The sequence below is a fragment of the Bombyx mori genome, chromosome 25 (assembly GCF_030269925.1).
Source record: "Bombyx mori chromosome 25, ASM3026992v2".
NCBI classification, from domain to species: Eukaryota; Metazoa; Arthropoda; class Insecta; order Lepidoptera; family Bombycidae; genus Bombyx; species Bombyx mori.
Window position 1 is genome coordinate 2,604,457 of NC_085131.1, and position 15,483 is coordinate 2,619,939.

Below are 15,483 nucleotides of genomic sequence, written 5' to 3' on the forward strand. Positions count from 1 at the left end.
TTCATAAATTTTCATGATAAGTATATTTTCTGTAAGTAGTTTTATTTTAGGACATTCTAAAAACCTACAAGATATTACTAGTATTTTATTTGTGTGTGTGTGTGTGTGTTTTATTTAGTATCGGTCTATTTCATTATTTTTCAATTAGATTTATTTACTATCAGAGACCATTGTAAATGTAAAAAAAAAAGATGTGTGGTGCCGTGGGACGCCGGACAGGAACGAAGTTCCTTATTATAAAAATAATAATTTTAAATTCTATTCGAGGTATAAAGAAAATAAAACTGGAGGTTTCGCAACAACCCACGGCCATTCGGTAACGTGCGAACTTATTGTGGTACACCTCATTCACGGCTGTTTGCATAAGAGTTAGTGTATTACACAAACGAACGCTCTGAGATCGTGTTCAATGAATGATAAAAAAAAATGTTATTTTTTGTACGTTATTACAAAGTTAAGTCATGCACTGTGTGCATTACTAATTTGTACGTTATTACAAAGTTAAGTCGTACACTGTGTGCATTACTAATAAAAATCTTACGTTACGGACGTTTTTTCCCGGTTAGGGTACCCCGTCCCATAAGGAACTACGTTCCAAAAATGTAATTTAATTTAAGCTCCAAATAATGGACTACATATGAAAAAATCGTATTAAAGAACATAAGAACTGGACATATAAAAAGTCTATCCGAAAACACACGGAGGGACGTTCAAGCCATCTGCGCAATGATTTATACGGGGTGTTTCGCGAGAAATACGTTGCTTTGCGAGACCATAAATCATAAGTCACCGAGTTTCGTCGAGACTCTGGCATGTCATAAATAAAGAAATCTGTCTTCAGATTCGACTATTAAATGTCTCGTTTTCGTATTAAAAAATCTTTGAAATTGAAATTGAAAATTTAATCATACCTTATTATCTTGTATTGTTATATGACTGTGTAGTTCACATGCGGTACTTATTTTATTTTTATCTTTTTTGCTTAGTATGGTGGACGAGCTTACAACCCACTTGGTGTTAAGTGGTTACTGGAGCCCATAGATTTTTTTTTAATTGCTTAGATGGGTGAACGAGCTTACAGCCCACCTGGTGTTAAGTGGTTACTGGGGCCCACAGACATCTACAATGTAAATGCCGTCATCCACCTTGAGATATGACTTCTAAGGTCTCAGTATAGTTACAGTACCTACCACCACTTGAAGCTATCTCACCAGAAAGAAGTATTCTATCTCTGTTCGTCTACATTTTGGCGTTTTCCATTCGATTAATCGAGTTTTAAAACACAACGATGTTATCGAAGTTATAACTTCAATAAATAAACGTTTGACTTATATGACCTTTATATATTATATGTATCTTTTTAATTTTATGTATCTTTTTAATTTTTCTCTTATTTTGGCGCCTTTTTAGACTTTGTAAACATACGTGCAAGACCAGAAAATGCACACTCCGAACTCGAATAGCAAATATCTTTGGCAAGAATATTTTAGCCCTCACCGGTAATCGGACCTCGGGCAACAGCAGTCGGGTTTCTAAGCCAGTAGACTAACGAAGCGAAATTCCATTAGACTGTTAGTACATATCCATGTATGTTTTAATTGTTGACCACCCCTAGAATATTCGACATATGTTATACAATAATTCCCTAAATTCAAAATTCATTTTTCAAAATTCAGAGTCAATTAATTTCAGTATTCATGTGCACATATTGTTACTAACTGGTGGTAGGAACTCTTGTGAGTCCGCGCGGATAGGTACCACCACCCTGCCTATATCTGCCGTGAAGCAGTAATGCGTTTCGGTTTGAAGGGTGGGGCAGCCGTTGTAACTATACTTGAGGCCTTTGAACTTATATCTCAAGGTGGGTGGCGATTTACGTTGTGGATGTCTATAGGCTCCAGTAACCACTTAACATAAGGTGGGCTGTGAACTCGTCCATCCATCTAAGCAATAAAAAAAAACATCCTACAATAGTCATGAAACATTTTTTTTAATTGAATTTAAAACAAGGCCAAATAATCTGAATAACACAAGCCTGTCTGAATGTTAATTACGCTTGTGCAGCACTAACCTCTCCTAGCTACAGTTAGCACTTCCACCCCACCATAGACTCCAGCTACAATTTTGATTTACAGCTTTTCAAGATACCATTTTCTACTAAGAAACCTTCAAAACTGTCTTCGTTCCAGACAATTATATCAAAACACAAAATTAAGGAGAAACTCCGAAACCTTATTAATTCCCTGGGCGCATCGAGATAATTAAGAAAAGACATTTATAATCCTGAAACAAATTTAACCTGAGGGGACTTTAGGATCTAAACAAATTTCGAACGATTAAGAAAATTTAATTTCACAGCTATTCCGACAAATTAAGCCCTTTATTCATTTTAGGAACCGAGATTGGATTTATTTCGACAGGCTTTGATGGAAAAATAACTTGAAGGCAGTGAATCATTATTAAAAATTAGTGATACTGGCCACGTTCCATTGTAGCTGTAAGCAAATGTGCAGAAAAGCGGTTGTCGCGCGCGTCGCCTGCCTCGTATTGATGGTATCATTATAGAAAACTTCCTTGAAGTAGAGCGTTTAACGCATTGGGGTATTAAATCTTTCTCGCGTATGAACGCAGCGCCATGATCACAATTGACACAGAGTTTCAAAATATCGGCCGAATCGCTTCGGCAGTGTTTGGGCTGACCCGTCGGGTTGTCTTGTCGCCTAGACCGAGCCTCCAGCACAGCCTGCCAAGTTCGGATCTTCCACGCTCTAAAATTCCGTTTGTCGATATTACAATAAGGGTTGAACGCCTCGATATTCTGGATCCAGAGCGGTCACTTCAACAGGGATGGTGATTTAAACACGAACATTGCGATATTCGATGATTCAATACACAAAAGCCATTAACCTTATTTTGATTGGCTTGGATTCAAACAGTCGTGGGGTTTTAAGACCTAAAATTCCTATCTACAGCAAAAAAGGGCCAAAGAATAAGGGACGCAAGTGTTTAAAGTAACAAATTACAATGACATGTTAAATTGGGGTGCAGAAGTCGACAAGAAACTTGCTAATGGCTTGTTTTAGGTCACCGTAAATGACGGTCTCACGCGTTTGTTGAGCGTCATTGCACGAAAAGTTTTTGTTACGCGCGGACCCTGACAATCGGGCAGACTTGTATTGACAGGAGTTTTGGTGCAATCATCCATTACATATTTACTATAATCTTATCAAAATGAAATTCGTGCACTCGTAATTCCATCGACACCAAACGTTGAGGGAGGTCAATATTCAATATCGGAGGTCTGTAGATTCATGATAATGCAAATAAAAACGATACTAGTCTTAAACACTTTAAAATAATAACAAATAGCTATTATTTAATGTGATAAATTAAAAAAGCATTATTACAAGATATGTGTCAAAATGGGCCAAATATTAATGTCCACTTAATGGATTAACAGCCGTTTGTTACTAATTTACACTGATAAACACGATCACTTTCTCTTCTGTCTCTAAATGAATTAGGTGCAAGTGTATTATCATCTTATCACCCCTGTTACTGCTGTGTCTAATTGCTATTGAAAGTAGGTTTTGTATTCGCTCACCGGTCATAACACAATGTCTAAATCGTATATTAAAATTGACATTGCAACTGGTATACATTTTCAAACCGAACTAATATTGTTTTTTTTTTGTTTAATAATTTTCACACTAAAATATACAATAATTTATTTACGAAAATAATATAAGGTTACCACAATTTCGAGTCGTCCACTATACAGCTAGTTAGTTGCCCTCTTGAGGTACTCAGAAGGGTCCAATATTCCCTAATATAGGTCAGGAAAGGTACTCCTCATTTCAAGTGACGCAAAATTGGATCTTTAGATTCAACCTTAATATAAAAGGGAATTACTAAAATAGAAAATCTTCGTGGATATTTCTGGGTACCAGATTTTTCGAACTGGAATAATTGTATTAAAGCAGGGAGGATATTTGAATCACAAGTTAATAAAATCTAACATTGTTGTCTAAGATATTGTGCTAATGAATTTTTAAATACTAAACTTCGACGTTGTGAATTAGAACTGTATAGAAATTTGTTAAGAATTTTATTGAGTGAGAAAGAGCTGTAAAACGTCATCACATAGTTGGTTCTTAAAAACAAAATGAAAATCTTTGGGTAAATGTAATAGGTAGGGTGATGGTGATTTATCTGTAAAGCCCTAAATGCCATCGCTAAAAGAGTAATCAACTAATTATCCGAAAGTTATCATAACTAAAATATAACTTTCGAATAATAAAATTTGGTCTGTCAATTTATTAAGCAAAGACATAACTATCCACCCTTTCTTGAATCTTCACTTTGTATTGGATACACCTAATAAAGATTTTTAAGTCCATCAAATTCAACAAACTCGGTCGGTTTATGCGACATTACTATAGATCTCCTGTAGATTTAATCAATTGTGTGATATCCTTTGTGAATTAAATCTCGCATTGTCACAACCTCTTACTTGGTATAGAAAAGTGGGTTTCCCAATCCGGAATACCAAGTAAAGAAATCTTATGAACCTATAAATGAACAACTTATTGGTAATTAGGTACGTATATAAAATCACCATTAACCAAATTATGACGCATGTATTTATTATAACTATAATATATGAACAAAATTACGAAAGCCAGTTAAGTTAAGCTAAGTCGTCGTGGCCTAAGGGATAAGACGTCCAGTGCATTCGTGTTGAGCGATGCACCGGTGTTCGAATCCCAGGCGGGGGTACCAATTTTTCTAATGAAATACGTACTCAACAAATGTTCACGATTGACTTCCACGGTGAAGGAATAACATGGTGTAATAAATAAATCAAACCCGCAAAATTATAATTTGCAAAATTACTGGTGGTAGGACCTCTTGTGAGTACGCGCGGGTAGATACCACCACCCTGCCAATTTCTGCCGTGAAGCAATAATGCGTTTCGGTTTGAAGGGTGGGGCAGCCGTTGTAACCACGGAATAGAACGTTATTTATCTATTCCGTGGTTGTAACTATACCTGAGATCTTAGAACTTATATCTCAAGGTGGGTGGCGCATTTACGTCGTAGATGTCTATGGGCCCCAGTAGCCACTTAACACCAGGTGGGCTGTGAGTTCTCGTCCACCCATCTAAGCAATAAAAAAAATAAAAAAATATCTTAACTCGAATTAAAGTATTTACAAGTTTAAATAAGTAAAGGTATAAATACAATTATTCAGTTGACTGCACATGGACATGCAATGCATTTTAAAGGCAGACGGGTACCGTTTCCATTCCCTCGAGATGTTGAATTCTTCGTATGCATTGACTTCTAATTGTATTACATTGCCTTCGATTTTAAAATAATAATCTCGGTTTTCCAACGTTCCAACTTTCTGATCATATTCGCTAGTTTCAAACTGTAAGCTGAAATTATATATTTTTTTTAGCGAAAATTTATTTTTGCCATTTAATAAATAGCACTACCATTTGTCTCCATTTCCGAGAATGATTCCAAAATCAATACTATACTTACATATGTATATATATGTATACATACTTAACACACAAAAGTTCAGTAATTAACTCCATCTATAAAAAGTCAAGCACTAATATATATTTCATTGTCACGTACAAGAGCTTAACAAATGTGAGGTCGTTGCCAAAAGGGGTCCCAAGAATTCTCATTACGTGCTCTCACCTCAGGCCCGGGGGACCGAATTCGACATGTGAAGGGTCGAAAGGAGTAACTGGTGAACTTAAATAATTTTTATTTTCTATTTTGGCTGTAATTTTAGAGTATTTGGAATGAACAAAATTTACCCGAGGATCTTAATGACAAAAGTCTGCTCAGCTAAATAAGGTCAGAAGACAAAGATATCTGACCTCATTCTCTTATAGCTACCGTTTTTATATCTGATTCGTTTTTATATCCCTCTTATCCTACCTTGCTGTCTAATATTACCTTCTTAATTCGTATGCTATTTGGGGGAGATGATGTGGTAAAGCCCCCCTCCTGCTTATTTCTGACATAAAACAAGCGCTATCAGCGTCAAGATGGTAGACGCATATATACTGTAGTAGCTCTGACATCTGATAACCTGTTAGTACCAGATGGACCAAGGGGTCTATCTATCTATCTATGCTAATAAGCATTTTATACTACCCTATAATAAACAATATTACATAAATCTATTCTATTTTAATCTATTATATTTTATTCTATTACATTATAAAGCCATATCAATTGTTGTCAGCTTATACACGCTATATTAAGGATAAATGTATATTTATGGTTTATGTAAATAAATGCAAAATAAATACAAATATTTTAGAGATAACCGATAACATGTTATTGTTCATGTCATCTTACACGTTGCAAATTTCAATGACGGGAATGCGGAGAATCATTAATTACATACATAGTTTTTGTCATTGAAAATTTGGTGTATGTTGTGTATCCAATGCCAAGTGAAAATTGGATATGCATTGCAAGGGTGGCTATGTTTTTAATAAATTGACAGACCAAATTGTATTGTTCGAAAGTTATATTAGCAACATTTCTTGATATTGTTCCTTGCGCGTTTCCAAATACTTAGTGGTCCCGCAGTAGTCGAAATTCGACTATAATTAATTGAAATTATAAGTTTGAACATTATTATGGTTCTGTTGTCAAAGACTTACTTCTATAATCACAAATTTCGCTAAGACTACACTTTAGACAAATATTAATAAAGACAAACAATATTAACATATTCTCAATTTGAACATAGACTTTAAGCAATAATAAAAGTTTGACAATAAGCAAATAGTATGCATACGTGTGTGTGTGTGTCAAATACACGGTAGTGTGTGTAATGTTTTTTTTTATTGATTTAATGTATCTTTTATGCATTATTTTAAAAAAATATTAACTTTCTGCACTCCTTCTCTATATTCTCTATAAGTGTGAGAAATTTTATACTCCTCCGACCGCGCAATTTTCGTAAAAAGCGCTACAAAGTTTCTGCTTCACGTATTAATATATAGATTATATTATACCTATATATATTGTACAATGCTAATATTTTTTTAAAATAATACATAAATGATACATTAAATCAATAAAGAAAACATTACACACACTACATACCATGTATTTGACGCACACACGCATGCATACTATTTACTGTCAAACTTTTGTTCTTGACATCTGTTGTCAAATTGAGAATAGAATATGGTTTGTCTTTGATAATATTTTTTATAGTGTAGTCTTGGCGAAATTTGTGATTATAGAAGTATAAAATACAATCATAATAGTGTACAAACTTACAATTCCAATTAATTATAGTCGAATTTCGACTACTGCCGGACCACTAGTATAGATAATTATAGATTTGTCAGTTGTCACATATTTGTCGATAGATTAGAATTTAGTAATTTCTGAACGGACATAAAAGAAAAAATTGTCTGCATTCATATCATTTTTAAGTTTGCGTATTCGATATTGAAGACTATGCAGATTGTGTTAGTTACACTAATTGCCAAATACCCGGCTCAATAATTGGATCTATAGAAGTTATAGTATCCGCAATTCAGTAGGTCAGCTTCCGGATTGGCACAAGGCATTCAGTTCACTAATCTGCATACCGCCTTTGTAGCTTGCGTCGTCTTTGTGAGGAACGTGTCTTTAACCAGCTATATAGTAGTGGAACGCACTGGATAAGGATTATTCATTGATATTCCTTCAAGTGGATCAAAAACCATTTTTGATTCATTGTTATTAAAATTTGTTGGTCGCGTCGTTATACTAATGCTTTAGGGAATTTGGAGTACATTTATTGAGTACTAGCTGACCCGGCAGACTTCAAAGTGCCTAAATCGATAAATAAAATACCTAAACTTTTGTATAAAATAAACTTAAAACAAACAAAAGGAACCCATCCGATGGGGGACACATCAAAGGAAAAACAAAATTGTTATTTTTATTTATTTTCGAGCATTTTTATATTTATCTACCATTTAAACCTTCTCTGGACTTCCACAAATAATTCAAGACCAAAATTAGCCAAATCGGTCCAGCCGTTCTCGAGTTTTAGCGAGACTAACGAACAGCAATTCATTTTTATATATATAGATTATTGAGTATGAGTATATAGGTATGTTAAATAAATTTCGAACAGTGAAAGCCTATTTGGTTTAAGCCACATTTTGCTTAATACGCGACTTTTATCTTTGTAAAGGTCCGTTTTATTTGGCATTAGTATCAACAATTCGATGTTTTTAATTGAACTTGAATTAAGTTTACCCCATTCAAATAACTAAAGAAAGCTTTTCGGTATGATATTTTTTCCAAAATTTTAACTTTAAATGGCTCTCTTGTAAAGTTGCAAAAATGTCTCTTCGATTTAGTATCAGGGACGTGCTTGTGGAACCAATACTCATCATTAGCGATCAGACCGCCAATTGGACACTTTTTGTATTTAATGTTTCGCATTGTTTCTTTTGTTGGTGCAAAAAAAAGAACACTCTCTCTATCTCTCTCTCTTATCTCATTACTTTAAAGTGAACTAAATTTTTTACGTCGAGATACAATTCCTACCGTATTGGTATATGAAACAGTTGGATTAGCTGATGCTGTAAAGAAAATAGTATTCAATTAAGGATTGTGAAGATAGTTCTGGAATGCTTAATTGAATTGTTATTTCAGCTACTACAATAAGTGGTGATAGACGCACTGATATTTCCATAGGTTCTGGTAATCGCTTAATATTATTATTATGTTCTAACTATCTAGTAACCAGTACAGGCATATGAGAATGCAAGTTGATAACAATGACGTCAAATATCTGAAGCTTTGTCTTTAAATTTAGCAAATCCAAGTACATTACTAACGGCGTATAGTTACTTAGTAATGAAAAGCTGGTAACATTTTCGGTGAGCTGAATGCCTCATTGTATTCTCCCGTCTCTTGCGACGAAGGGCTCGGCGAGTAAATTAACCCACAGAGACAGCCCACTGAGTTTCTCGCCGGATCTTCTCAGTGGGTCGCGTTTCCGATCCGATGGTAGATTCTGCGAAGCACGGCTCTTGCTAGGGTTCGTGTTTGCAACGTCATCATGTTTGAGCCCCGTGAGCTCACCTACTAGTCCAGTGACGCTATTTCTCTAAGACCATCAGTTAAGGTAAAAAAAAAAAAAAAAGTTTTGTCGATATTTGATAAAGGCTTAGTCTGAAATGCGAGTTGAATTGATTGCATTGTTTTAGAATATATCACTTATATTTTCTTGCATTATGGAAATCAATGAAATGTATAATAATAATTTAATTGAAGGAAATTTTGAAAATGAAACTGTAAAAGCGTTACCTACTTTCTAGGTTTTTCGTGCTTTAAAAGCTTGAAAGAAAATTAGAAAATTACATTAAAAACGACTTACGCGTTATGACAGATCAACAAATGTAGGTATTCATCTTTATATTATCATCAAAAAAGTGGTTGAAATAAAAGATAAGGTATAAGTTTTTTTTTGTTAATTTAATGCAATACTTATAAAAATACTCTAACATAAATATATCAATATATTCAACAATATTGACTTAATATAAACACATAGGAGTATTATAAAAATATTAAACTCAGTTTTGTTTCTTTTCTTGCAATAGATCGGGGAACGCCGTAGCGATTATTGTGTATTTGGGTTTTAAATGCATATATCTAAGAGTGGTAATATTATTGTAGGTACAAGGCTAGTTAGTAATCGGACGAGAAATTATTGTTTTTGATATATAAAGTTTTACAAATGATCACGATACACAACACAATTCTTACTCCGATCATCTGAGTGATAGGACAGAGCACAGTCTGCTTGCCACTTTTATTATATTCTACTCCATCTAGATTATTCTAGATCACAACGTTGATTTCTCGTTCAATAATTTTACTGATGAACCGGATGCAACATATAAAATACATTCTGTCTATTACTATATATAAAATCCGGGTACTATTCTATAGCTTCTATGCTATTAAAAATGCAAGGCAGATTGGGCTATGAAAAGTACTTTTGTCAACTGCAACAGATTTTCTTTTGTTTTCAACGTACGTGCCAAATCCGATGAAACAACCCGACGAATTTGGGGAATTACACTCGAAGTGGACTCCAAACAAATTAGTACAACAGTCCAGGCAAAACAATGTGCATTAATAGAACAATATTATGTAGACACGGTAAGGCAACATTTCTGATGTGAATTTGAAATTTATTCCAATAAACCTCATGTCTCAAGGTAGATGGCATAGACCCTGATAACCGCATAACGCAGGAAGGAGTGTACGCTCATGGTATAGTTAGTGCTAAGAACCTACTGTGGAACACTACAACCTAAATACCGTCCTTTCGCTTGAGCCATTAGGTTGAAGATTCGAAATGTTGGAATAATGTCGAATTCTTCAAAGTAGAATGCGTGGTGGCTTCGCAACTGAAATAAGGCTCTGAACATTACGAGTATAGTAATTAGATTAATGAGTTAAGTGGTAAAATGCGAGTGCGAGGATTTGTAATGTAAGATCAACCTGTCTGACTCGTATTATAAATTAATTTTTTATTTGAATAGTTTGGTAGCCCCTCATAGATATAATTTATCATGAATAGCGCCACTCACATTGAGAAAGAGGTCAAGGTCTCAAATCTATTTTTTATTTTTATTTTCTTAAAAAGGTGGACGAGCACACAGCCCATCTGGGGTTAAGTGGTTACTGGACCCCATAGACCTCCACAAAGTAAATGCGCCACACACCTTGAGATATAAGTTCTAAGGTCTCAGTATAGGCACAAAGGTTGCTCCACCCTTCAAACCGAAACGCATTACTGCTTCACGGCACAAATAGGCGGGGGTACCTACCCGTCCGAACTCACAAGAGGTCCTACCACCAGTATCTGTTGTGTCTCGGCTGTTCTACCAGATTTTAGTTCGAAACGTATGCATGTTTCGCAGCAGGTTAACCTACCCAAGCGGTTTTACATTTCTCCCTCCCCCTCCAGCAGTATCGGCCCAATTATAAAAAAAATATGTGTGGTGTCGTGCGACACCGGATAGGAACGAAGTTCCTTATTATAAAAATATTAATTTTAAGTAATATTCGAGGTATAAAGTTAAGAAAATAATTATTCGGGTATACATTTTTTATTATGATTTTTTTATTGATAAAAAAAATTACTTTACAAAGTTATCAATTTTATTTTATTCACAATGATTTATAAAAAATATATAATAAAAAAATATGTTAATTTTTGTACGTTATTACAAAGTTAATTCGTATTCGCTTGTTTGACTAGCCGATGCCTACGCGCGCATTGCTGTTAGCGTGGACCTTTATGTTACATAATATGACGACGCTTGCAGCTGAAAGTAAGTATTGTACTTTTTGACGAAGCATGTTGCTGATAACTTTATTTCTGTAATCTGACGAAGCATGTTGCGGATAATAACATGTACTTTTAGGTTAGGAATATTGTGTTCTTTTTTTTATAATAAATTTATTGTGTCTTTAAAAAAAAAAAAATTAAAAGAATATATAAAAAAAAAAAGAATTATTTTATAAAAAAAAAAAAAAAATCGTACACTGTGTGCATTACTAATAAAAATCTTACGTTACGGACGTTTTTTCCCATGTACCCAACTTTGTATCGTCCCATAAGGAACTTCGTTCCAAAAGTTATATTACCTTACTCTCTGTATCGTGCGTTGCCATCGGTTTCTGTTGCACTGTTCTGGGGCAATCAGAGCTAGTGCAATTAACGTCTCCGCACAAAGGGGCCGGCCGTTTGACTAACGCAGTTCGGAATTACGCGGCTGATTTACAGAAGCAGCTCAGTTATGACGAGTTTATTGTACTACCGTGGCGTCGTTCGTTTATGTCTGTGACAAAATCACTCGTTCAAATATGTTTTGTTAATGCGCCAATTGTGTTTTTGTGTGGTTCATTAAAATTAATATGAGTTTAACTGGTATTTGTATGAATGAAGAATTAAATTCATAGGTGGTTTTCGGATTTTCACAACTTTGATTGGTTAATAGTTCACTGCTAGATTATTTTCTATTGCATAGATTAACAAGAAAGAATATACAGATAAAAATTTCATAATTTATAGCATTTATTACTGAAAAGTTTTTTTTTATTGCTTAGATGGGTGGACGAGCTCACAGCCCACCTGGTGTTAAATGGTTACTGGAGCCCATAGACAGTTACAACGTAAATGCGCCACCAACCTTGAAATATAAGTTCTAATGTCTCAGTTTAGTTACAGCGGCTGCCCCGCCCTTCGAACCGAAAAGCATTACTGCTTCACGGCAGAAATAGACGTGGTGGCGGTACCTACCCATGCGGACTCACATGAGGTCCCACCACCAGTAAAGTCAGATGGTACTCAACTTGAAATCGCCATGCACTACGAATCCGCGAATGTGTCGTCGTAAGACCAGATAAAGTTTTGTGTCTTTTGGTCGCGAAGCATTTTTGCTTTATGATTTGACGATTTTTGCATTATAATAACTGTTCTTAATGTCTATTGTTGTTCTACAAATGAGTCTTCGAACTCATCAAGCTCGGCACTAACTAACAGGGTGAGCAGTGGAAAGAAGACATGATTCTACCAATTATTATATTAGTAAAAGAAAAACCTGTTAATTAATCAACGCCTAAAAATAATTAACAATGAATCATCGGTCTTGGATCTCGAATGCAATCTACCAAAGTCATTTAGGCGTAATTTATTTCTATAATGAAAAGAATAACCTTTCCCCCTACCAATTAGCATATTTGGAGGGGGGGGGGAAGGAATGATGAATTAACGGAATCGAAGGGAAACCTTAATTTTTCATATTAATTGCTTTGCGAATGAAGCTTCCGTCTGAATGACTGTAGCAGAAAAAAAAATTTTTTTTTCGTGTTTTGACGGCTTTAGGCTAAATAAGTAAGTGTTAACATGTTGTAAACGCTTAGCTTGTAATGGATTTAGTTTTTATATGTATTCTTTTATTAACTTCAAGTCATACGATTAACTTGAAAATTTGCACACCTCACAAAGACCGATAACAATAAAATCATCTCATTACTACTAAAAAGATAATTAATTCGTTGTGATATTAATAAAGCGCGTTTTCGTTAAACAAAATTTAATTCCGCACACGTAGGGGAGACCGGGGCAAGATGAAGTTCGGGGCAGGACGGGAAATAAGCCTGTGTCCATGAATGGTAATCGTGTTCGGACCGGTAACGGCGCCATTTGCACGAAATTCAGACTGCGCAAGTGCGTCCGAGCAGAGCAAACGTGTTGGATCTCGTTTTTGCGTTATATAGGAAAAAAACTGATTTTGCAAGTGTTTTTATCCGGTTTTTGGTTAAGAAGCTGATGTGCAGACATGTAAGTACTTGAATTAATATAATGTTTTAATCCTCAGCGTGTTGTAGTACTATAACACTTTAAATTCAGATTAGATTTTTGCGCCGGTAAGATTTAAGATTAGAATTGCTTCAACTTATTTGAATACATGTGGGTCGGGGCATAATGATCGGGGCATAATGATCGGGGCATAACGGGATACTATCCCGTTTTACCCCTTCCTTGTGGTTTAAATAATACCTTCTGTCTACTGTCTACCTACTTACCTATCGATAGTATTGTAACCTCGTTTTGCAAGCGTCCATAGGCTACGGTAACCGCTTTCCATCAGGCGAACTGTAAGCTTCTTTGCCGACTTAGTGGTATAAATAAAAGTATAAGTACATATTGTTGTAACTTCTACATTAGCAAGATATATCGTAGCTTCTCTCATAAAGTTTTTTTCTCAGATACAATGGTTCGGAACTATAAACGAAAAACAGATCGTGGCAAATGGAACCCTGAAGTTCTGGGTCTTATGCGTTCTTAATAACAGGATGGGGCTTCCTCGAGCCTCAGCAGCATATGATGTTCTGCCGTCGTGTAAGAAAAGCTCTTGATACTGTGGATGACGACACTGATTCCGGTAACGACTAAGTTTGGGAAAAAGTATTTGTGACGATTCAAAACTGTTTTTACAGCAAATAAGAAGACGAGTTGGCGCAATGTGTGTTATGGAAGCACGGTTAACAGGAAAATAGCTTCGTGTAATAGCTTATCAGTTGGCTCAGCGAAATCATATAGATAACCCACTTAATGAAGAAACCGGCATGGCAGGAGAAGATTGGCGTAAAAAACAAATACATAAAGTTGAAATAAGAAGATAAAAAGAACTGAAAATAAGCGTCAAGCTAAAAGACTCGCCAAAGAAATAGAATCGGAAGATAGTTTATCTTAAGAGGAGGACGGTGACTGGGCCTGCATCTATTGTGGTTACTTATACTAAGAATCAACCGAGGGTTGGACTATCTGCAGTATTTGTCATGGTTGGGCACACGATTCCTGTGCCGACGTAGACGAAGAAGACGACGAGGCACACATTTGTGAACGCTGTCTGCTCGATTAAAATACGTACTCCTTTTGCCCCGTAGCATTTCTCATCTTACCCCATCCATGGGGCAAGACGGGAAATTCGCCTCATTATCGTTAATCATTATTTGTCAAAAAACTTCTATGATTTTCCTTGATAAAATTATTAATTTTAAGAGACAAATGTATAAGTGTTACTTATTTTCTTAAAGAATTTAATTAAAGAGTATAATTGTCTTTGTACAGCGAGTTTTGTCTTAGCTATCTCATCTTGCCCCGGTCTCCCCTACGTACGTGCGTGTTAACGGAAAATAAAGCAAAATATTATTTAAAACAACGGCAGTTTCCACGCAAAAACATCGGCTGAAAAAGCTTTGTGCTCACGCTTTGGGACACACGAAACTAATTGGAGACGTGTTCGTCCGGAGCGTCGCTGCAAAGAGCTTTGCGCCGCACCTAAATTGAAAACTTGCAAACCAGATTCACATATCGCGTGCCTGTTTTTATCACGATCAAAACAAAGGGTGTACATCCTTTAACTGTTACCGACGATCCTATATTAACCCGGCGTGAATGAGGTGAGAAGTTGTTACACCAGCAACGAGGTGGGTATGAGATACCCGAAATGTTGCCCTAGTTGTTAAGTGGTTACTGGAGCTTATAAACGCCGTAAATGCGCCACCCATCCTGAGATATAAGTTCTAAGGTCTCAATATAGTTACAACGGCTGTCCCGCCCTCCAAACCGAAACGCATTACTGCTTCACGGCAGAAATAGGCAGGGTAGTGGTATCTACCCGTGCGGACTCACAAAAGGTCCTACCACCAGTAAGAACCTCGGTATGACATACCCCACCTCACTCAGGCCTGGTTAAGTAAATATGGGAGAACGCCAATTCCTAATTTCAGACTCAATATTTAGGTTATATTGTATTATATGATGATTGTCACGTTATTCGATGCTCAGTACAGCCTTACCGTTGTGCCGCGAAGAAGTCACACTTTTCTATTATAATTAAAG

At 35.7% G+C, this 15,483-nt stretch overlaps 2 long non-coding RNA genes across 4 annotated transcripts in view; one reads left to right on the forward strand and one right to left on the reverse strand.

Annotated features, from left to right (window-relative positions):
• Positions 1 to 9,508: 9,508 nt before the first annotated feature.
• LOC110386930 (uncharacterized) overlaps positions 9,509 to 15,483 on the reverse strand; it is a 28,472-nt gene continuing 22,497 nt past the window's right edge. For 2 of the 3 annotated variants that reach the window (XR_009976650.1, XR_009976651.1), the window contains exon 3: positions 11,247 to 11,911. This is a non-coding gene — a long non-coding RNA (uncharacterized LOC110386930). Of the gene's footprint in view, positions 10,472 to 11,246; positions 11,912 to 15,483 lie in introns of those variants that run through there. The other variant, XR_002431928.3, reaches the window with a different exon arrangement.
• On the forward strand, positions 13,283 to 14,706 carry LOC119630594 (uncharacterized). The gene is made up of 2 exons (XR_005246326.2): positions 13,283 to 13,416; positions 13,845 to 14,706. It is a non-coding gene; the product is annotated as an uncharacterized LOC119630594 (long non-coding RNA).